This window comes from Eurosta solidaginis, chromosome 1, assembly GCF_040869045.1.
Source record: "Eurosta solidaginis isolate ZX-2024a chromosome 1, ASM4086904v1, whole genome shotgun sequence".
In the NCBI taxonomy this organism is placed as follows: Eukaryota; Metazoa; Arthropoda; class Insecta; order Diptera; family Tephritidae; genus Eurosta; species Eurosta solidaginis.
The window spans coordinates 23213410-23237159 of NC_090319.1; the positions used below are offsets into that span (position 1 = coordinate 23213410).

A 23750-nucleotide genomic window follows, 5' to 3' on the forward strand; every position below is an offset into this window, starting at 1 on the left:
TTTAAATTTGACTAGAGATTAAGCAAACTTAGTTTAAGCTTTGCTTAGCGCACGACTGAAAACTGGGCCTAAGAGATACAATTTGTCAATAAACCCAGAAGTTGGCAACGCATGTAAAGCCTAATTGTAGGCCACCACAAATCGCACAATAAGATTGCGCATTGCGCATGTAAACAAAAGATCAGCTGTTTTTATGGGCAATTTTAACGTAATTTTCCTTTAGCTCTCTTGTTTTTCTCTCTCTTTCATTCGCTCAAGCAGTCAAGTGTGACGTAACTGCACAGAACGAAGCAATTTTGAACTTGTGAATGCGCAATCTTCTGAGAGTGATTTGTGGTAGGCCAATGGTTCAACTATACATGGTTGGCTCATCTGTAAAGCAACAAAATATGTCTGTTCAAATTGTCAAAATTTGTGTATTGGTGTTAGTGCGAACGGTATGGAATGGAAACATAAAACTTAGCAGTTTTTGTATGTGTAAGTAAAATGTTGCCAATGTGTTGGTTTCATTTTGAGTTTGCCATCTCCTTTTGACAATCCCTTCGACCATGCAATGACATAAATAAAATCAGCTGATGAGATGAGCCAACCTGTATATTTGAACCATGGGTAGGCCACATTTCGAATGTGTGACTAAGACAAAGAGGTATATAACGACATATCGTGCAACAGCTGTCCCGCTTTGTTAATGCCAAGCTCAGCTGTTTAAGCAGTGTCGCATTTTTATATTAAGCACGTTAAATGTGCCATCTGCTGTATAATTGTGGCATATGCAATTTAGTTGAACAATCATCTGGCAATCTCGCTTGTCATGTTTTGTTGAAGGGTTGTGCATTTTTTTCAGTCCGCGTTTTCTGTGAAAAAAATAAAGTGTTTAGGGGTGAATTTATAACAAAAGAAGCATTTAATATGCAAAACGCATACTAAAATATTTTAAGCAAGTTTGTGCATTATAAAATTGTATAGAGAAAGCGCTTTAATGAGCACAGTAAATTTGGCGTGGCGATTCACCCAAGCGTCGCAGAGAAATAAATTTCAAGTGATTTTTGTTGGTGTTGCATTTTCATATGAATTTGGATATTGATTGAAAAACGAGCAAACAACCAGGATTGGCAAAATGTAAATTTTGGATAAAATAGGTTTGTAAATTAAATAGTCAAATTTTAACCGAGTTTTATTGAATTAAAGTGTATCAATTTGCGTATTCCTCGTTAGGTAAAGTTATTTCACTTGTGTACGAGCAGGTAGAAAATATATATGTAAGTAAATGTACATGCCTAAGCGAACAGCAAAGGAACAAAGAAACCAGCCGGCTACATTGTAGTTTCCTGCGCTCGTTGATTTAGTTCCCAGGCCAAAAGCTATTTTTGCATTAGTGTATCATGTGGACGTTTTTATACCCAGCTGTACTTGTACAAAGGATATTATAACTTTCATTGGGTATCAAAATCATCAGTATCGGAAAAAAATTGATTTGTCCAAGTCCGTCCGTCCGTTAACACGATAACTTGAGTAAATATTAAATATTTTCACCAAATTTGATACACGAACTTATCTGGGTAATAGTCTAGTTGAGGGGTCGACTGCTAATACGCTAACTAAAATATCGAGAGAGGTGTCAAAAGACGCGTTTTAATCTCGAGAACAATAATCCGATGGCGGAAAAGAAAAATTTTATCTCTGTCCGGAGATATTTGCAGTTGAAGTTGGCGATTTCTATGTGGTTGTTGTTGTGTTTGTACCCCCAAAAAAAATTGTGCATCACCGTGGCGGTAGCCACGGTTATACCACACACCCGGACTTGGCATGGCGTAGCCCAGGGTTATTTTTTATAAGCGCGGCCGAAGGCCGCCAACGCAGAAAGGTGTTCTGCGCAAAAATACTATGGATCCGACCCCCGGTTTCGGAGGTACCCGCGGAACTTTTTTCGGTTTTTCCTTAATATCTTTTGAACGCGTTAAAATTTTTATTTTCCGCCTTCGTATTATTAATACTGATGTCAATACGCGTCGTTTGACACCTCTCTCGACATTTTTGGTAGCGTATTAGCAGTCGACCACTCAACTAGACTATTACCCTTATCTGGACCCAGAATAGATTGGTATTGAAAATGAGCGAAATCGGATGGTAACCACGCCCACTTTTTTATATATATGTATAACATTTTGGAAAACGCAAAAAACCCTGATTATTTAGTAAATAATACACCTAGAATATTGAAATTTGACGTGTGGACTGATATTGAGGCTTGATAAAAATTTTAAATGGGCGTAGTACCCCCACTTGTGATAAAATCAATTTTACAAATATTATTAATCATAAATCAAAAATCGTTAAACCTATGGTAACAAAATTCGGCAGGGGTTGCCTTTACTATAAGGAAAGATTTGAAGAAAATTAACGAAATCGGTTAAGGGCCACGCCCACTTTTATATAAAAGATTTTTAAAAGGTCCGTCGACAAAATAACCTATATCTTGGCAAAAAAAGAGCTTTATATAAATGGTATTTCATTTCCCAAGTGGATTTATAACAATAAATAGGAAAACTTCAAATTTTGACAAATGGGCGTGGGAACGCCCCTTTATGACTAAGCAATTTTCTATGTTTCGGGAGCCATAACTCGAAGAAAAATTAGTTCAGAATAGAACCATATGTATATGTATTATTGCGCAGCCTTGTAACACTATTAAGCAAACAACAACAGCATTTCAAGTGTACAGCTGGATATGTAATGTTCGGTTTCACGCGAACTTAAACTTCCTGTTTTTTTTTTTTTTTTTTACTGTCACACCCTTCCGTAGGGAGACTTTGTTTGACTGTGTATTTTCAAAGCATCATATGATGTTCCTTTTTCTTTGGCACTTGGTTTCATGTCTATTCTTGAAAGTCATTACGACCTTCTAAAAGAAATTCTAGGCAACAAGCCTTTTGAACAGGATTGGTCCAATGATGTGTTGGTGTTAGGCAACATGTTCTAACATATGTAGCTCCTTAGAGATAATTCGTAAGACTATGTTTGATCGGATATCACTCAGTTTGCAGGATCTCCTTCCACGGCAATCAGTTCCAAGTCGCTTTGACTGTCTTTTTTCCCCGACCAAGGACTTTTATTTCTCAGCCATTTGAACCAAAAAGCCATAAAAAGGTCTTAACAAGTCATTCACAAAGAGTCATCTATGCCTATAAATACAATGCGAACAGCGTTCTCAATGTCAAATACCGGGAAATCGCTGTTGAGGAAAGCATACTTCTCAGAGAGACGAGCGTTATTGTGGCATTACTTCGCTCTGGATACATTAAGAGATTAAACTCTTACTTATGCAGAATCAACTTCGACATACTTAATGTATGTCCTGCATGTAATGACGCCAACCAAAACCTTCGGGCAGTGTCTTTATCGCTACAAAAACAACAAATTACGGCTCTTTGCTCCCACCCTGTCGAAACTGCAAGTTCCCTTAGACCTCCGTTAGCGGATATCGATGACAATTTGTGAGGGATCGCGCCTATTAAATGGGGGCGAAACAGTATAACAAGAAGAAGAAAAAACTAGCTTTAATTATTTCTGTCTTTCCGGCATGCGAAGTGTCCCAAAAAACAAAGCTCTAGCCATCTATTCAATGACTATAACAGCAACATACCTATCCCTAGTGAAACCGTCAGTTTCTGTTAAAGGATTTCTTTGGCAGTCTAATCGCTGCACAAATATTGTGTATTTATTAGTGGATTAACCCTTTTGCCTTATCCCGATTCAAAAAGGTCGAATCCCTCTTTTTAACATAATGAAGATTTGTTGATTCTGAATGGGTTTGGTGTCAACCAAAACCCTCAAACTCCTTGCTAAGACTTCGTTTTCGCCGAAAACCTGTTTGGTAAGATGTATTAACGGCCTATGTATAGAATGTGTGTTCAACACTTTAGAGGGAACGGAAAGGGAGACTGAAGATGGCGCAACTCAGAAATTAGTTGAAAGACCATCGTTCGATTTTTTCTTAATTTTCTCGAATTTTCGAATTTTTTCGAAAACGTTGTTGTAATTGGTGTGTGTAGATTCAGTTAGAAAAATTAAAATAGGAAAAAAAAATTAATTGACGAAGTTTCATAAAAATTGTTTTTTGTACGCTGCAGTTCATCTTCTTAATATATGTATATAAATTTCGTGTCACGTTGTTTATCCGCGGTGGAGTCCTAAGCTACTAAACCGATTTCAATAAAATTTGCACACCTTGTTCCAGAAATAGAGCAGGGACCGACTGGGACAAGGACTATGACTGCGACTGGGGCTGGGAGCGGCACTGAGGCTGGGACTTGAACTTGGGAAGGGACTGGGACTGGGAAAAAGGAATGGTGAAGAACTAGAGAAGCGAAAAGATTGATAGAGAAGGAGATAGAGTAAGACGAAGATAGGGAGATATGGATAAATGGAGCGGAAAATATGTGAGTGAAAGAGAAGGGTGAATAAAAATATAAGAAAAAGGGGGAGAGGGTGGAAGGGAGTAAGAGGTAAAAAAGGTAGGGCATAGCAGCGTCTACGGGGTCTGGTAGTATATACATATAAATATATATTTAATAGCGAAATATTGATAAAATAATAATATTAGAACCGGAATCTGTTCCTTTCGAAAGTTGTAAGTTTAACTTTTGAAATTTTAAGATTTCGTAGATAAATAATTACGATACCTTCACCCGTTACTAATTGAAGTATTTCTTAGTGAATGGTTTTGTTATCGCAAACAGTGCGAATATGTAGGTATATTTTATAGACTAATTTTCAATTCAAAGTTCGAATCAACTTATTTGATTTGTTTTAATGTTAATACTAAAACTAATTTTTCTACTTGCAGATCACGCATTTTTTTCGAATCTGAAGGGTAAGTATCTACTCAGTCGACGAGTTTTTTTTTATCTTATATTCATGTCTTCAAAAGTACTGCTATTATCGCTATTTGCGTATACATTCCCAGCAAAAGATTAGATGCGGTTTTGGGGCACTTCGTCGCGACTAAAATTTTAAACGAGACACAACACCGGAAGCATGACGACAATTGCATGAACTAAAATAGCAAATAATGTAGACATGCAGACCGGCGGCAGACAAGCCAGCATGACTTATAACAAACAAATTTGGCAGCAACAACAGTGAATGCAATTGCTCACATAATAATAAAAACAGCATTGAAGCACTTTTGTGTTGTCTGCCAACAAAATGTTTCATGAAAGTCTACATTTTTATTTGCTTACTTTTTGGGGGATGAGTAGCATCAAGAAATCGGGCAACGTAGCAGCAACCAAGCAAACGCACTCTGCGACTAAGATAATTTGTAGTTATTTGTTGGTTGCACCTGACGTTGCCAATTCGTCTACGAAATGCTTATGCGTCACTGAAAAAATTTGTTTTCAAATGTCTTGACGAAATTATTTGGCTGATAAAATAAAGAAATGAACCACAGAAGGTGAAAGCTAAAGTGAATTACGCACAAATATAAAAATTGAAATGGTAAAAAAACGCAGGGAAAAGCAAATGGAAAACACAAAATACAAATTTCAGCGAGTAATGAGCACCGTTATTAAAAAATTGAAAAAAGGAAATAAGAAGAAAAAAAACTTACACTCTAAAGTATCGCATTGGAAATTTATTAAAAAACATTTATTTATTCATTAATTTTAAACGCTTAGCCGATTTTTGCTTTGCGTAGAAGCTCACGAAAGTTCTCCCTGTTTCGCTATAACTGACGCCAATATAGGACCACCAAAGAAGGCCAATTCTTTCTTCACCTGTTCAATGTTGCCATCACGGCATGGACTATAAATCTTTCAAAGAACTGATCTCTGTTGTTGTTATTGTTTTTGTTGTTGTTGCTGTAGCGATAATAACACTTCCCGGAGGCCTTGGAGAGTGTTATCGATGTTGATGGTCCTTTGCCGGATGCACAACTGGTACGTGCGGTACCAAGCCCGACCATCTCGGGAACGATTTGTTTAGACCACATGCGTCCTTCTAGGCTATCCCGCCCTTCCACCCCCTAGATCAATGAGGAGCTCGGGGTCGCCAGAGCCTCGGCTGTTAATGCAACAGGATTCGCCACTAATAGGTGAGGTTGACAATTGGGTTTGGAGAAGCAATATATTGCTTTGGCAACCTGAAAAGGGTGCGCTACACACAACCCCTTTGAATCTATTTGGTATTTTAGTCGCCTCTTACGACAGGAATAACCTATCGCGGGTATATTATTACCCCCTAACCAGCTGATAATATCATCTTCACCCGACACTGTCCATGCCTCCGAGAGAGAGATTCAAGCGGTTGGTAAACGCAATACATAGCTTCGGCCACCCAACTGCCAACCTGTTGTTGTAGCAATGCTCGCCCCACATAATAGCCGCGACCGATCACAAATTGTCATCAATATCCTCTAACGGGAGTCCAAGGAAACTTGCCGTTTCAACAGGGGTGGACCATAAGGAAAGGGGTGTTAGAGGCGTTGGTTCCACATTACAATTGAAGAGATGGTTGATGTCATGTGGGGACACATTGCAAGCGGGGCATACATTTTGTATGTCAGGGTTGATTCTGGATAGGTAAGAGTTTAACCTGTTACAGTATCCAGAACGAAGTTGAGCAAGAGTGACACGCGTTTCCCTGGGGAGTATGCGTTCCTCTTCCGCAAGTTTTGGATAATTTTCGTTAAGCACTGGATTCACCGGGCAATTCCGGGCATAAAGGTCCGACGCCTGTTTATGGAGTTCACCAAGGACCTGCTTGTGTTTTTTCACTTCAAACGGCTGGGTTCTTAGGTGCCGTATTTCCTCAAAATGCTTACGGAGATGACTCCTTAAGCCCCTAGGCGGTGCTGGTTCATCAATCAGATGTCTGTTGGGATGCCCAGGTTTCTGGGTATTCAACAGGAACTGTTTGGTCAGCATCTCATTTCTCTCCCTGATGGGGAGTATTCTCGCCTCATTATGCAGATGGTGTTCTGGGGACATAAGAAGACAGCCCGTGGCGATTCTGAGAGCAGTATTTTGGCAGGCCTGTAGTTTCTTCCAGTGGGTGATTTTTAGGCTTGGCGACCATATGGGTGACGCGTAGCACGTAATCGGCTGGCTAATTGCTTTGTATGTAGTCATGAGCAACCTCACCTACATGAGTGGAATCCTGTTACAAATATGGATGTATCATACACATATCTAGCAGGCAAGGCAACCCCAAGTTCCTTATGGAAGTAAAACTTTCGTGGGTGTTGTTGTGGATGTATTAACGATAAAGACACTCCCCGAATGTTGATGGTCCTTTACCTGATATAGATCCGGTACGTTCCGGTAACAAATCACCATTAGGGTACTAGCCCGACCATCTCGTGAACGATTTATGTATATGGCCACATTAAACCTTCAAGGCCATCCCGCCCTCCCCACCCCATAGTTACATGAGGAACTTGGGGTCACCAGAGACTCGTCTGTGAATGAAACAGGATTCGCCGCGTGTAGGTGAGGTTGACAATTGGGGAATGTCTTTATCGTTAATACAACAACAACAACTTCGAGATAGGATCATATCTGAAATAAGGTAATTTTCGTTCATCGAGAGAAGACTTTACTTCTAAATTGGCTACTGAGCAAAAGTAGCTCTCATTGTCAGGAGTTATTATCTATCATCTATAATTCCTTTGAAACAAGATATGCAAAGAGATACGCAAGTTTTGTATTTAAAATAAGAAAAACTGTTGTTTAAAATGTTGGATAATTTATAATTATAGTTGTCGCAACACTTGTTACGGCACACATTCACTTCTCATATTCATTATTAAGTAAAAGTGGCATGGCACACTTACCAGTATTTTCACTACTTCCCTCAGTGCCTTTCCTTATCTTACTTAGATAGTGGTTCATGCAAAATAAATATAAATACTGCTATTGTAAGTCATGGTGACATCTTTACCCATTCACCCAGTTTCCAGCCCATCCGTTAGTCTGTCACATTATTTGCCATTTGACTTTGCCACATTTATTTACTCTATTCTTCCCATTGTCAGACCGTCACCGCTGTTCATTCATTTTGCGCTAAAATAGGCTTCTCATATACTTCATTTACACACCTGCAACTTTTCCCCCACCATCTAACGATGTTGTAGTAACAATAAAATAAATAACAATATTCTATTCTATTTGCATGTACCTAACGATTGTTGCTCATATTTTAACCCGCAGTAGATATATGTAGGTACTCGTTAACGTTTTAAGTTCGAAACACTCATTGCTGTCAATGCCAAACTTTTTTGCACACTCGTAGCCCCTCCAAACTCTTCGCACCTTCACTTTCTATAATACATTTTTGCGCAATGCGCACATACATGTACTGTTTACCAAACAAAGTGGGGGAAAACATGTGCAGTCAACAGAAAAAAATTAGCAACATGCAATCTGCCGCATGCAAGTACAACAGCGGTGCACCTTTGAGTTGCAGAGAGCTTGGTAAATGTTTATACAAGTAGTGTGAGAGCAGTTACTTGTATTCTGCGATAAAATCGGTGCATACCTTTGGTTTGTATTCCAAGCAGGAAAGAACTGGTACGCATGTTATAAGTTCAAAAACTTGCTTTCTCTTTTAAGTTGGCGAAGCAGCTCTTCTGTCTGTAGTGTGCCGACCCTTTTCTCCTAACAGCCTCCCGCAATCTGCTTATTTGTTTGTGATTAGTAGAGAAGGGTCTCGTACTAGTAGATGACTTGTTCGAATAATTCAGCTTAATTTTTGTAGTAGTATGTGTTTACATGGAGAATATTTGACCAGATTTGGATGGTTGGGTTTCGAATTTTTCTCCATTTCAATAAAATTTTATTACTTTTTATGACTTAATACTGAGTTATTAACAATTATACAAACGAAATAACAAAAGCTGATAATTTTTGATGATCAAAAACTGAAAATCGCTTTTCGATCTCTTTTTGGAATCATTTTTGAATAACGTTGATGATTTAGTTTTAACCATAGCGGAACGATACAAGGTGGCAGCATGGTGACATACCTACAAACATAAATAAAAATCCCATGTACTTTGTTTTTGTAAATTCGATGGACAAATGTTAAAATCGTACTGCGCCGGAACTTGATGTATCAAATCAAATAAAAAAAGTTTATAATCAACTGTTCCATGCTGCCACCTTGTATCGTTCCGCCATGGTTTTAACATTTCATAAAAACGAACAAAAAGATTAATCAAATTTGTTTACATTTAATTATCAAAAAATTAAAATATTTTTCAATCACATTTCGGTATTAGTTTTGAATCAATTTATACATAAAGTGCTCAAAAACTGATAATCATTTACAATCAATCTTCTTAATTTTTTCTGATAACCTTTGCTGACTAAAGACGACAAATCAAAAATTATCAAAAATATGAATTATAAATGATTATTCAAGGATAATCACATTTGAGGTATGTACATTTTTCTCCCGATGATTTAATAATTTTCGAATCAAAAAAACTTAAATTTGAACGTTTTTAATCATATGGGATATAATATTTGAGTACTTTTTGATCAAAATTTTCTAAAAATGCTGGCTGGGTATAGAGTTAACTGGCCAAAATGTCTCATGTATGTATATACCCCCCGCGGGTTAGGGGGTCAGAATATACCCGCGGTAGATATGCCTGTCGTAAGAGGCGACTGAAATACCAGACTCAAGGGCTGTGTAGCGCAACCCTTCGGTTTGCCAGCGCAATATATAGCTTCTCCAAACCAAATTGTCAACCTCACCCATCCGCGGCGAATCCTGTTTCACTAACAGACGAGGCTCTGGCGACCCCAAGCTCCTCATGGAACTTGGGGGTGGGGAGGAATGGATGGCCTGAAGGTTTAATGTGGCCACATAAATCGTTCCCGAGATGGTCGGGCTAGCACCTTAATGGTGCTGTGTTACCGGAGCGCACCGGATCTGTATCCGACAAATGACCATCACATCGATAACACTCCCCAAAGCTTTCGGGGAGCAACCTTATCGCTACAACAACTACAACAAAGCGGGTCAAATTGTATGGGGAAAAAAACTTCAGGTGCACATCCAGTTTCTGAATCTATGGGTCATATTGAGTAATATTGGCCATGGGACCATAGGTCTGAAATGAATTTCGAGCCTGCCTAATCAAGTGAGAAAATTTTGATATAAAATTTTCTAACAAAATTAGGGAGGCTCGAAATTCATTTCAGACCTATGGTCCCATGGGCAATATTACTCAGTATGACCCATAGATTCAGAACCTGGATGTGCCTTTTCAACAACAAATTTGACCCACCCTAATATACATATGTATGTACAAATTATATAAGAGCAGCCAAAATTGAATTTACTGGCTAAAGAGCTAACTCAATTTCCAAATTTTGTTCTGCGTGACATTTCGGCTTACGTTTGCATAAATTTTTTACATTGTCGCAACGCATACGCATCCGAAGTTTTTTGGGGAGTGTTATCGATGTTGATGGTCCTTTGCCGGATATAGATCCGGTACGTTCCGGTAACAAAGCACCATTAAGGTACTAGCCCGACCATCTCGGGACGATTACTATGACCACATAAAACCATCTGGGCCATACCGCTCTCCCCACCCACTAGTTCCATCAGGAACTTGGGGTCGCCAGAGCATCGCCTGCTAAATATGTGTACACTCATATTTGTAACTCGATTCCCCTCGCGTACATGAGGTCGACAATTGGGGTCCGTAAGCTTTGAAGCTATAAAACTTTGTATTGCGCTTATCAACCCCTTTAAACCCGTATATATTCGTGCGTTACGCAAACGCAATGCGTTTTTATTAGTTTGGCCCGTAACGCAAACGCAATATTTGCTGCTTGCTTTACTGAATTTCTGTCGCGCGCATGTAGGTGAATGCCAAATAGTTTTTCGAAGCTCTCCAGTGCATCGCTGGAATAGTAAGTCCGCCATAATAATTCTTTCAACGTCCCAAAAAACCAACTCCATAACTTTCTCTGCTAAAATTGACAATTTGAATTTCTCTGGCGTTGGTACATAGGCCCGTTTCTATGCCATCGATTGTTGTTAAGTTTCGGAATCAAAATCAAATTCATGGTCATAAGACGAGTAAAAAAATTCTAATTGTCGGCTTTGAACACTTACTTGCTCTTGGAATGTAGACACGTCTCTCCTTTTGATCGTTGGATAACATTGTCGAGACCCAATGCGTGGCCTTTCACTTAAGCTACTCGATGGTATGTTTTCACGATAATACTCCCCAAATTTTCGAGGAGTATTTTGGAATGCCGACTATCGTTACATTTTTATCATCCATCGTAATCCCCCAATAATATTTGTGAAACTGCTTGCTAGAACTATACTCATCATCCACACCTATAAGGACAAGCTTGGAGCTTGTGAGTAGGATCTATATCGTCCCCAAGAACCATTTACATAAAAGTGGTGACTTTGTGGAGTACAACTATCCATATGTGCCCCAGTGAATGCCTGCCTTCTATTGATATGTCTTAGTCACTTAGAACTACATGGCGACTTTGGAGCAGTTATTTACTATCGCCTTTGTCACAGTTGCGCCTTCACCCTGAGTCCGCAAAAAGAGTAGCTTAACTAAACTTCCAAGCAAGCTCTATATGACAATTATGAATTACTAAGAAAAGGTGGAGATGAGGATGACTTTAACAAGGATTACTAGTGCTGGAAATTCTATAGTTCAAATAGAGCTTCATACTCTCCTTTGCTCAGCTAAAATACAAGTTTCGTGACTAATTCTATTTCAGAGGTAGGTGCATAGTTTATCTATGCTAGCAATTTATGTTGATTGATAAATAAAACCAGGAATTCTTTTCTGATAGACTTGTATAATACTTACTCACTTACCTAATTGTCGCTTAACTGTTCAAACGGTTTTAAGCGTCCAAAAGTTCTTCACTTAAATCGTTTTCCATCTGGTCCTTTGAGCGGAGTCAAGGCCGCCCTCTTCCTCTGCTTCCATAGGCGGGTTCTGATGAGAAAACGTTCTGCACAGTCAAAATATTCAAAGCAAGACGACATTAACACGGAATGTACTCAATCGTTTCTTGCTACAAACCGCTCTTCCTACAGACATTCGCTGTCTTTGACGAAGCCTTCGTACTGACACGAATTTCAATGCATTACGATAACACATGGATACTTTTATCGTTCGATACCAATGTTTTCTACCAGGAACTTTAATTATGATATTTTTAGCTATCGAGTATCCAAACCTTTATCTCGGTTTTTCAGTAGTTGGTTAAGCTTAGCTTAAACTAATTTTTTCTTAAGCGCTATTCAAATTTAAACTTCAGTTAAACGACAGAGCAGTTTTTCAGTCACAGTTTAAGGCCACCTTTTGGGTATTCTTTATCTAGTTATTTGTTAACTAGATAATTTGTGGATACGGCAACAGCTGGATTTTGTTTACCAAACAAACATGGAAAAATTTCCCAACCTCAGAAATATAAATCTAGTTCTGAAGTTGATCTCTAACGTCATTCTCAAATTATGATCCAACCTTTGCGAGATTTTGAGAAATGTACAGTTCTCAAATGAATACCAGCACATTTCTCCACTTGATATCCTACATTGTATATTCAGTTGAGGTAGTTGAAAAAATATATTCTCCAGTGTGCGCCAACAGCTGTTCATTGTGAGAAATAAAAGCATGATTAGTAGCAGTAATAAAGCGTTATAAATTAAAAATTATTTATACGTGTTTTATTTTATTTTCGGGAAAATGCTGTAGTATTGGCATCATACATTTCAGTTCAATTAGAGAACCACACTTGAGTCAAGTTGGGAACTATCTTTTTTTCAACTTAAGTAAAAGCATTTTTTGCTTTATAAAAATCCGTTTTTTTTGCCGAGAACACTGTGATTCTCAAGTTGAGCCACTGTTTCAGAATAACTTGAGATTTAAGAAGTATGCTAGTTATAAATATGAGCCCTAATGTTACACATGTCCAAATGTTTGTTGGGTATAATCGACGTCATAGCAGCGAACGCAAATTACTGATAAGTTAACTAGATCTTCACCCTGTCAGATCGGCCGGTTAAGCTCAGTTAAAGTAGACTATAACTGCAGAATAAATTTAAGAGTAGTTTAACTGACAAAATGCGTTGAACTTGTACTGAAAACCCGGGCTTTAGACCTTTTAAAATGAGGCGTCTTACAAGAAATTTGTTTCTCCCATGAATCCATTTTTAAGAAGTCGTGACGTTAGTCTGGCAAAACAATTTTATTTTGTGATAATTGTATCGATATATTTATCCGTGAACAATGCCTCCACAAATAGCCAAAGGTATAACATAGTGATTAGCGGCACCCTTCACACCGACGTTCTGCATCACTGATCCTCATAGTTACTTGGTATGTGCAAACATATGTTTACATATGAGTATTTGAGTATGTTTAAAATTCACATTTGAAGTGTCTGCAACGTCGTTGTCAGTGACAAGCAGTTAATCTATAGTCTAGCCTTGCGCTTCTTCTTTTCGCCTCAACGCTTGTAAATAGGTTCAAAAGCGTATAAGGAAAATTGTTGTGTGGTAATTAAATTGGAAATGACTAGCGTTAACCATTTAGCTTTGGGTGGTTTTTGTGTTCACGAAGAGAATTTGTGTAAAACTAAACGTAAAGGCGTGAAGGTATTAATATAAAATGAGACGCTAATGCGCAAAAAAGCTTCTTTTCCTGTTTTAAATTAAATTACGCGATTTAAGCAAATTGAAAACGCGATTATTACGTAGTTGAGAAGCGTTCTTATTAAGATACTCATTAATACCTTTATTTTTGATTAGACTAAACCCGAGGCTCGCGTGGTGAAAAAAATGTTTCAAGTTCCATCACAAAACATGCCTATGTTACTTCCAGAAATACCTAGAATCACTATACAAAATTTCGTGGCATTCCATGTTGTGGTTCAAATGTTACAAGTGCCCAAACGAACAGGAATTGCATTTCATAGATATAGATTCTTTTGTAATATGTACTTGCTGTTGGAAGATTTCGAAATGTTTGGCGATACATTTTTACTCCAAAAAACTGAACAAGAACTTACTCATAGAAGTACGGAATAAATATTTCATATCTACTTAAGGATTGTTTTTCCTTCTCACGGAGCTTTTCATTTGCAAAATGTTAATACCATGCATTAATAATTCATTGGATATTGGAGGAGATAGTATATAAATTTTTTTGTGATAAGGGGACTAGGTAACTGCAGTCTTAACACAAACAACATCAGCTCTGAAATCCAGCGAAAAATCACTCTTTCCAATAAATGCTACTAAAAGCGACCAGGTAGGCAATCGAAAAGCGAAGACCTCCTTCGACAAACGAAAATCATGCTCTACACTCAGAGAAAAACGCCGTTCTAAAATCCAGCACCAGCGGACTCAATTCAAGCTTTTCATGTTCTTACTGTTTTGTTCTTGAAAAACGAACGACTTGTTTTTAAAACAGCAACCCTATTCTTGAACTGACGTCATTTTCTTGAAAAGAGAACGGCTGGCCTTAAAATATGAACAAATGTTTTATTAATGAGAACGATGTTCTTAAATTAAGAAAGATGTTCCTAAATTAAGTTCAAGAGAAAAGAAACGGTACAATTCGTGTGCACTACAATGTTAAATACAACATTTGGCACACGCTATCATGCAGCTGTGGTTGCCCAGCGGCTATGATGTTGCGATTGCGATCGTGTGGCGCGAGTTCGAACACCGTCAAACTCTGAAGTTCTTAAAAATAGTTTTTTTATGTTCTATTTTTTTAACTCTTATTTTTCGTTCAGTTCCATTCACATTGCACAGGTAATTCTCAAACTTTTTATGAATTTATTTAAGTATATATTCAAATTGCATCAATAAAAATAAAAATTTCTCAATAAGAGAAATATGTAGATACATGAAAAATCTTTGTATTTTAGTAATATTTTTGTTGTTATTAATATTTTTTATTAATGACAAAAAAATTATTATTAATAAAAAATAAGTAAGGAAAGCTAAGTTCGGGTGTAACCGAACATTACATACTCAGTTGAGAGCTGTGGAGACAAAGTAAGGGGAAATCTCCATGTTGTAAAAAGAACCTAGGGTAACCCTGGAATATGTTTGTATGACATGTGTATCAAATGGAAGGTATTAAAGAGTATTTTAAGAGGAAGTGGGCCATAGTTCTATAGATGGACGCCATTTAGGGATATCGCCATAAAGGTGGACCAGGCCTGACTCTAGAATTTGTTTGTACGATATGGGTATCAAATGAAATGTGTTAATGATAATTTTAAAAGCGGGTGGGCCTAAGTTCTATAGGTGGACGCCTTTTCGAGATATCGCCATAAAAGTGGACCAGGGGTGACTCTAGAATTTATTTTGTACGATATGGGTATCAAATGAAAGGTATTAATGAGTATTTTAAAAGGGCGTGGGCCTAAGTTCTATAGATGGACGCCTTTTCGAGATATCGCCATAAAGGTGGACCAGGGGTGACTAGAATTTATTTCGTACGATATTGGTATCAATTGAAAGGTGTTAATAAGTGTTTTAAAAGGGAGTGGGTCTTAGTTCTATGGGTGGACGCCTTTTCGGGATATCGCCATAAACGTGGACCAGGGGTGACTCTAGAATGCGTTTGTACAATATGGGTATCAAATGAAAGGTGTTAATGGGTATTTTAAAAGGGCGTGGGCCTGAGCTGTACGAGCTATACGCAGACATCAACATAGTCCAGCGAATTAAAACGTAACGGCTACGCTGACAAGGCCATATTATGAGATAGAAGGATGCTGCTCCGACTAAGAAAGTATTTTTATCGGGATCCGCCTATGGAAGTAGGGGAAGAGGGCGGCCCACTCCGCTGGACGTACCAGGTCAAAAACGATTTAAATTCCCTTGGCGCGACCAACTGACGTCAGTTAATACAGCGAAGAAGCGACTGTTGTTGTTGTAGCGATAAAGACACTCTCCGAAGTTCTTGGGGAGTGTTATCGATGTGGAAGGTGCTTTGTGCGTATATACATAGATTCTATATGTTCCGGTAACAAGCCCGACCATTTTTTGGCCATTTTGATTTTCATGATCATGTCTTTGTAACTATTTCTAAAGTATATTCACTAACACATCGAAACTTTCGCGTGACTCGAGACTCATTGTGTGACAACCCTATAAGGTTTGGTTGAACTGGCCGGTCCATGAGGACCTCACAGACTGAATGAATCCATAGTATTACCAAAATTTTATTTAATGACCAAACTGAGAAACCCTATCAAAAATCATGACCGATGTTATAAAATAATTCTGTCCTCTTGGCAAATACTAGAAGCTTTCAGGACCTATGTCACATGCTGCTTCTAGATCTGATAGGTATCGATCGTTTCGTCCTCAAATGCGCGCTTCTGTTGCCACTGACCGACCTATCAGTTATCCAACTTCGGTGCGGGATTTCTTTGTCCTTTGAATCATTCTCAGCATATTTTTTCTACTGCGATATTTACTCCATTGTGCATGCTCTCTAATCAACCTCTCAACTAATCGCATTCATCGCCACTTATCGACAACATCTTTATAAATTTCTTTCAACGATTCATAGCATTACATCTAATGGATTTCTATATCAACATCGTATAATTTCTTTGTTATACAAATTTTCTATTAATTTATCATATAATAATACCAATTTATACAGTAAGTAAATGCTGCATCACTTCATATATATATTATGATTTTAAACATATCGGTAAAACATCACTCAATCAGCACCCACAACTCGTTCACAATTTATTCATCTCAACATGAGATGCGGTTAGGCCATTGCATTGCATTTCGTTTTGCTTTGGTGGTTGATTGGTTGATGGTGCTATTGGTTGGTGATCATGTAAATCAATTCAATGAGCTGTTAAGCATGGTCGATTTATTGTGGCATCACGCCTATTAAGCAACAGAAATCGATGTAGTAATCTAACAAAAGCTAAAAATGAATTATCGCATAAAATCATTGAAGTTAAAAGTGAGGAAGCGGGAGTGAAATCGCCTTAGGATTGATGCGAATATGCGGTGTAAAAATACATTTTAAGCATTGAGTACGTTGCTAAGGGAGCGAGAAAGAATAATCTTAGTTGCGATGAAATCAACATTTTATACACAGTCAATGTTTTTCTATTAGGACTGAAGTGAATTGATAGGCAAAACCAACATATTTTCTTGTAAGAGATGGATATTTGTAAAATTGGTTTCTAGGTTGATAAATTTCATTGCATTTCGGTTTCATGTTTGTTTTCGATGACAAACTTTTACATTTTGAATGCTTCGTTTGCTGGTAGATATATCTGTGATCTTAACCGATATCCGCCTAATGCGTGGTTTTCACTAGGCCAAATTTGGCGTCAAACGTCATTTCAATCCATATGGTTGGTCATACGAGGTCAGAAGACCACTTTTTCACTTATTTAAATTACAAATAAGTCATTTCAATCCGTATGGTTGGTCATACGAGGTCAGAAGACCCCCTTTTCACTTATTTAAATGACAAGTAAGACTTATTCTACGCACAGTGAGTTTCACGCTTGTCATCTGTGTACATTTTGACTCGCCATTAAAATCAACCTCACCATTAAAATCAACCAAAAATTCCATATTGTACATGATTATATATTTTTAACACCTAAATTATTGAATCTTGCAGTTTATATCACGGTCCTAATTGTTCTAATAAAAAGCGTGTTAAATTTTGATGATATAATTAAGAATATTTAGGACCTCCTTTTCTTGCTATCACAATGTAACACGCTTTTATTAGAACAATTAGGGCTGTGATATAAACTGTAAGATTTAATAATTTAGGTGTAAAGTTTTAATGTTAAAAATATATAATTATGTACAATATGGAATTTTTTTGTTGCAGACGAAAAAGCTTAATTATCGTTAAAGGTTACAATGAACTTATAAAGTGTTATATTTCTTTACAGTCAATTTATTTTTTACTTTTTAGTTAATTTTATTAGCCAATAGCTTATTTTTAAAAAAGTTTGTTTTCTTTAATTTTATTTTTTACTTTTTAGTTCGTTTTATTAACAAATAAAAGAAGCGTGTTCTTAGAAAAGCTTTTTTCTTAAATTTATTTTAAATATGAATTTTTTTTTTTTTTAATTTTTAGTAGGGTAAAATATTGTTTAAATTAGTTATGTAATATTTACTTAGTTATTTAAAACGTTTCTCATTCTATCCATTTCTTTTAATGCATCAACATTACAAGTTTTCTTCGAAGTCAACTTTGAACAGTCAAGTTCTTCTCTTCGAGTGTTAACTAACTTAAAATCATATTTTATTGTGACTTTGCCTAGGTCGCGTTCAGTTTACAACTACTTATTGCAGATCTCTGCTCTGTTTCGTCGCCAAAAATCTGTAAAACAAAATCAAGTGCGCAGAAAAGTATGCAACAAAAAGTATGCAACATTTAGCGATAACAGCCTCACTTTCACGTTTGTTGCATACACAAACAAAGCGAAGTTACCTGCGTTTCTGAGGACTTAGGCTTTTATTCCCTTGTGAATACAAATCTTTACCGATAACTCTGTTATCGATTCATTTATCGAATTCTCGCAAATTAATATGGCATTGTCATCGGAGTTATACATGTGTACAAAATTTCACCGGGAAGTGTATCAAACGGTTTCGCTTGCTCGATTCAGGAAACAGCGTCGCTTCTTGTAAGCCAGTTTTCAAAGCACGCTGTGTAGAAGTAGAAAGGTCAGAGTGGGTAGACGCAATATTGGAGGCGCTGAAAGGATCGCGAAAGCGGAGTGAGAGAGTTATTAAATGCTTCAAATGCGGGAAGAACGGTCACATTGCACGTCATTACGATCTTGATCCTAGTGGTTGCAACAGCATGAGTGGTTTTAATAACAAAGCTGGAGGGGATGAGCAAGAGCGACTAAGATGTAGAGATCGAGAGCTATCTCCAGCTATTGAATGCCCTGTGATATCTGTGTCGCAAATTGGAAGGAAATCAAGCAGTCTTACCGTCAGAGGGAATGTCGATGGCAAGGAGCGTGTACTGACTGTAGATACGGACACATCTCATTCCTTGATTCGATCTGATTCATGTGTACGAAATTTCAGCTCAATCGTACACCGGGAAGTGTATCAAATTTAACTTGCAACATTTGATTACAGACAACAGCCAAGTGAAAGTAAATAAAAGCTTATAAAATAGGCATAGGTTCTGAAAGCATTGTAACGAATTTTGTGGGAATCCTGATTATTTTTGCAGCTTTGGTTACCCTTCGAATCTCTAAATTGTCGAAAAAATAACTCAAATATTTAGTACATATAGCAAAATGTTCTTTTTTTACACTACTTTGGTAGTGATACTTCACAATTAGATTACTCGCGTACTTCAGTTATAGCGTTTAAAATCAAACTGATTCATTATTCCTCAGGTTGCGCTGCTTTTTTACTCTCGTTACCTCGTTCGCATTTCTTCTAAAGTCTGGACTTTTCACGAACAGCCTTCTTGAACAGTTGCTTACTTATTTCTCGTTTATGTCTTTTTTATAAAATCAAGTTTTTGAAATTCGTCGAATCGATTGTTTTTCTATGTAGTAACTTTAATAATAATACGCACTCCTTATAAGAAATAGTATACTTCGATTAAAATAAGGACTTTATTAAATACATGCACTGGGTTTAAAAGTAAAACATTGGATCACCATTGTTGACTGCATTATATCTTTTTTTCTATTCTATTTTTTATTTTTTTTTTTATTTTTGTTTTCAGTATCTATTGCGGTCAATTGCATGCATAAATCACAGTATTCTGCTGTCAGACAAATGGCCAACATTTCGACTCAAGCATCCCAATAGACCACACTAAACTAGCCATTTATGTGTATGCTAGCTGGTACAGGGCAGAGTGAGGAGTAAATATGGTTTTTGTAGGTATCTATGGCAATTACTCCTGCCATAAGAATGCAGCTAAATACACACATTTGTATTTACATTGTATGTTTGTAGTGATGCCGACTCCGATTGACTTTTATTTAGTTGCTTAGGCAGCAGCTGCCAATGATGTTACCATAACTCGTTATGTCCGAACAGTATTTTAGGTGTTTTTTTTTTTGTTTGTGAGGGCAGTGCTGACATAGTGACTGGTGGCTAGTTGAATACATTTGGGTTACAAATTTCGTTCAAACTTCAGTCACATTTCTGCATTGATATGGCAGGATTAACAAAAGTATGATAAAATAATCGATATACAGGGCCATTAAATCCAGAGTAAGTAAGCACTTAACTCATTCCAAATTCGACATGGCAGTCAGTATTGAAAATAACAGCATAACCTAGATTTTCTATTTACTTTAGTCTATGGTGGGTAAATTGATGTGTTGAAAAGCCAAATATGTGGGACACAATATTCTTCAAATCTCTTGGATAATAAGAAATGAAGACTAGGAAACGTAGAAACACCATCAAGAGCCCATTTAGCTAGAATCCTTTGCCAAGATTTTGACTTTGAGGTTTTACAGTTTTTGGAACGTAAAGCGAAGCAAGAAGTTAACATATGTTTAACGCACGATATGCTTATCTGTCAAAGCTGAAGGCTGAGCTGAGGGATGCATTTTAAATAGAGCCAAAATTTTCCTTAATGGCGCCAAAATGTTTCAACGCTATTGACCGTCCAACAAAGCGCTCCAGTAGCTTATGCTCGGACATGCGATTAAGATTATCACCGTATTGAAAAGTACAAACTAAAGCAAGGTATAGAGGAAACCAAACTCAAAACTAGTATCAGCAGTAGAGCGATAGAGAGTGCTTACATATGTCAAGTACTGAGCAGCATTTACTGAGCAAAAGTGACTGGTTGTAATGGAGAGGAGATTATCTTTGGATTCGCAAGGACCAATAGCGGATTTTTCTTTTGAAGGCCTGTATCTCTAAGAACACTTCGTAGGATCGTTGTTAACACAACAACAACCAACTGTAGCATACCATAGCTATCATGTCGCATGATTTGTAACACTTAATAGGTGTCTCAATCGGCGAAGTTGTAACTGGCTTGACTTCAAACGGCGGTCTGGTAAACACAAAATATTTAACGCGATTTGCCTCCACTGAGATTTAGGCCGAGCCTCTCTTCCAATCGTGCCATGCTCTTTTTTAATATTTTCTATGTACATGTTTTAAGACGAGTCCGAATGACGGCTGCAAGGCAGATGAATTTTCGCTGAGAAACTTTTAATGGGCGAAATACATTCAATATACATACAACATGCCGTTTTATAAGAGACAATTTTTTCGCAAGTACCGAATTTTCTACTTTTCGGATTTTTTTTTCATACTATTTTGGGACTGTTGCGGATGGTTTCCGGAATGTTTTCGGAGCCATTCGAGACCGTTCGAGGGTCATATCAGAAGGATTGCTCCGGGATCATTTCGTAAAAAATGTCTTTAAAAAAAATTCATTATACCCTTCCTTCTATGGATCTGACTTACTTACTCAATTGGCGCCCAAGCGTTTCTTTCGAAGAACTTTTCTCTCGCACCCTCCCAGCGCCGCTTCATCTAATGTTGGTCCATGCTTCTGCACCATATAGCAACAATAAGTGACTTGTAGAGCAAGGTTTTCGTATGCCGAGAGAGCGCTTTACTTTTCAATTGCCTACCTAGTCCAAAGTAGCATTTATGGGCAAAAATGATTCTTCGGTGGATTTCAGGGCTATTGATTCGCGGGTTTATTTTCGGCTATTTGGCGATCTTATCGGCACTATTATCTGTTTTCAGGAAATACCGGGGCTAGTATTTTCTTCGTGCGGACTGGGCCACGGGCATAGGCTAGTATCTAATGTATGTCGCGCACGAAAAAATATTCATTTCTCCAGCAGAAAAAGCTCTTCATAGATCATATTGTTACGAATATTAGCAACACTAAGGGGTACTGCCATCTCCAAGCCGATGCTAAGCAGTGACTTGATGCACATCAATAATTCAATCATTATGTCTACACATATGTACGTACACGCAGGGAGAAGCAACGCACAAACACATGCAGATATCTTATCCGAGATATGCAATATAATTGTGGAAGTGTCGCTCACAAACACACGCGCATGAGCTGCGAGAGAAGCTATAAAAATTGTGCATCTGTAGTTATAACTGAGAAACTTATATCAGATAACCAACTAGTAGATTCTAGAACAGAACCGCCTAGAAATGTCAACGAGTAAACCAAACAGTATAAAAGGCGACACCAGTTGAGGCGCAATAGTCAGCTTTGATTAAGCACGCTATCTGTCGAGCAATAGTAGAGTTATTTATTGCGAAGTACTTTAATAAAAGCCATTTTGCATTATTAAATATTGGAGTTATTTATTCAACAGTTTAGTGATTCGAACTTAACAGAAGTTTGCAAATAAGAGGATTTGCAGTAAAATTCGTTACAATATTAACGATCCTAAAATTCATCACAAGACCATCGTTTCAACTGAAACATTACTAACGAAATGTAGTAGGGAAATATGAAAAAAGTGGGAGTGACAACTCCAATACAAATCGAGTCCTTAGTATGCGTATTTCGGAACCATTTGTGCCTACACTTAACTAGCTATCAGATTTTCAGTAAATTTGACATAAGAACCTTACTGTGTACCTAGATTTGTTGGGATAATCTTTTTTCAGGAAGGGGAACAGAGGCTGATCTATTAAAAAAGGCGAATTTATAATTAGAAACGGACTAGGAAAAGGTATTTGGAAATACGGGGAGGGGATATTAACAAAAAGGCTGGGCAGGCCAAATGAAGAGATGAAGGTATAAGCGTAAAGTGAGCATAGAAAGAGAAGAGTTGGATTGCAGATCATGGAAGATAGACTGCGAAAGATCTTGAAACTCTTTCAATATTATGCATGTAGTCGCAGGCTAAGGCAAGAATACCTCTACTGTTTCGGCTAGGTACCAGGTGAATTTAAAGAAGGAAGCGAATCAGACTCAAACCGATGTAGAGTAGAACGTAAAATCAAAATAAAATTTTAGTTATTTTGTTTTACAGACATTCTTAAGTACTAGAATTTGTTAAGAAAATGTCAAGAACAAGCAATCAGCTGTTGGGATGGCATACTCGACTCGCCTAACTAAGATAAAAATAAAAAACTCCTCGAACTTCGATTACTTCCCTAAACGCACACAAACCACTTGCACACATACGTATGCATTCGCAAGTTATGCTTATGGCTTTAATCAGTGCGCTGTGCATTTCGAGAATAAATTCCTAAAATTCATCAAATACATCAAAGCTCCACAAATGAATATGTCATGCCCAAACAAAAATTTATAAATTTGTTGCAAAAAATACTAAAGCTAAAACGTGCTAATTTTTAGGTACAAACAATTTTACGGCTAACAATAGTGGCGACATTGTAAGAGCAGCTCGCGAAATCTGGAAACAATCTGCCTTGTGTGCTCATTTAGTTGAAGTCGTTATATATTCTGAATTGTTGTTGTTGCATTGTGGTTATTGTTATTGTTATTGTTTGTGCTTCTGTGCTTTGCAAAAGTTGATTGCAAACTGACTGGTCTTCTGACAATAATGTCAATTGCGTTTGGTTTGCCAAATGCATCAACAATATTGCATTGTATCGCTCACGTGCTGATTGACGACGCTGCTGTTGTTGAGGTAACCAGCTGTCGGCTTTAAGATGTTACATTAGCTTTATGTTATGATTTTTCTTTGAGATACCGTATAAAATGA

General features: G+C 37.4%; 1 protein-coding gene and 1 non-coding gene across 6 annotated transcripts in view; both read left to right on the plus strand.

Moving 5' to 3' along the window:
• Positions 1-813: 813 nt before the first annotated feature.
• Positions 814-23750, plus strand: part of alpha-Man-IIb (alpha-Mannosidase class II b) — a 157438-nt gene continuing 134501 nt past the window's right edge. The window contains exons 1-3 of one of the 5 annotated variants that reach the window (XM_067782746.1): positions 814-941; positions 1189-1259; positions 4847-4873. The gene's annotated coding sequence lies outside the window, so the exon portion shown is untranslated. Of the gene's footprint in view, positions 989-1070; positions 1140-1188; positions 1260-4846; positions 4874-23750 lie in introns of those variants that run through there. The other 4 variants (XM_067782764.1, XM_067782773.1, XM_067782754.1 and 1 more) reach the window with 4 other exon arrangements.
• On the plus strand, positions 4607-4741 carry LOC137238994 (small nucleolar RNA SNORA79). Its single transcript, XR_010949278.1, has one exon. It is a non-coding gene; the product is annotated as a small nucleolar RNA SNORA79 (small nucleolar RNA).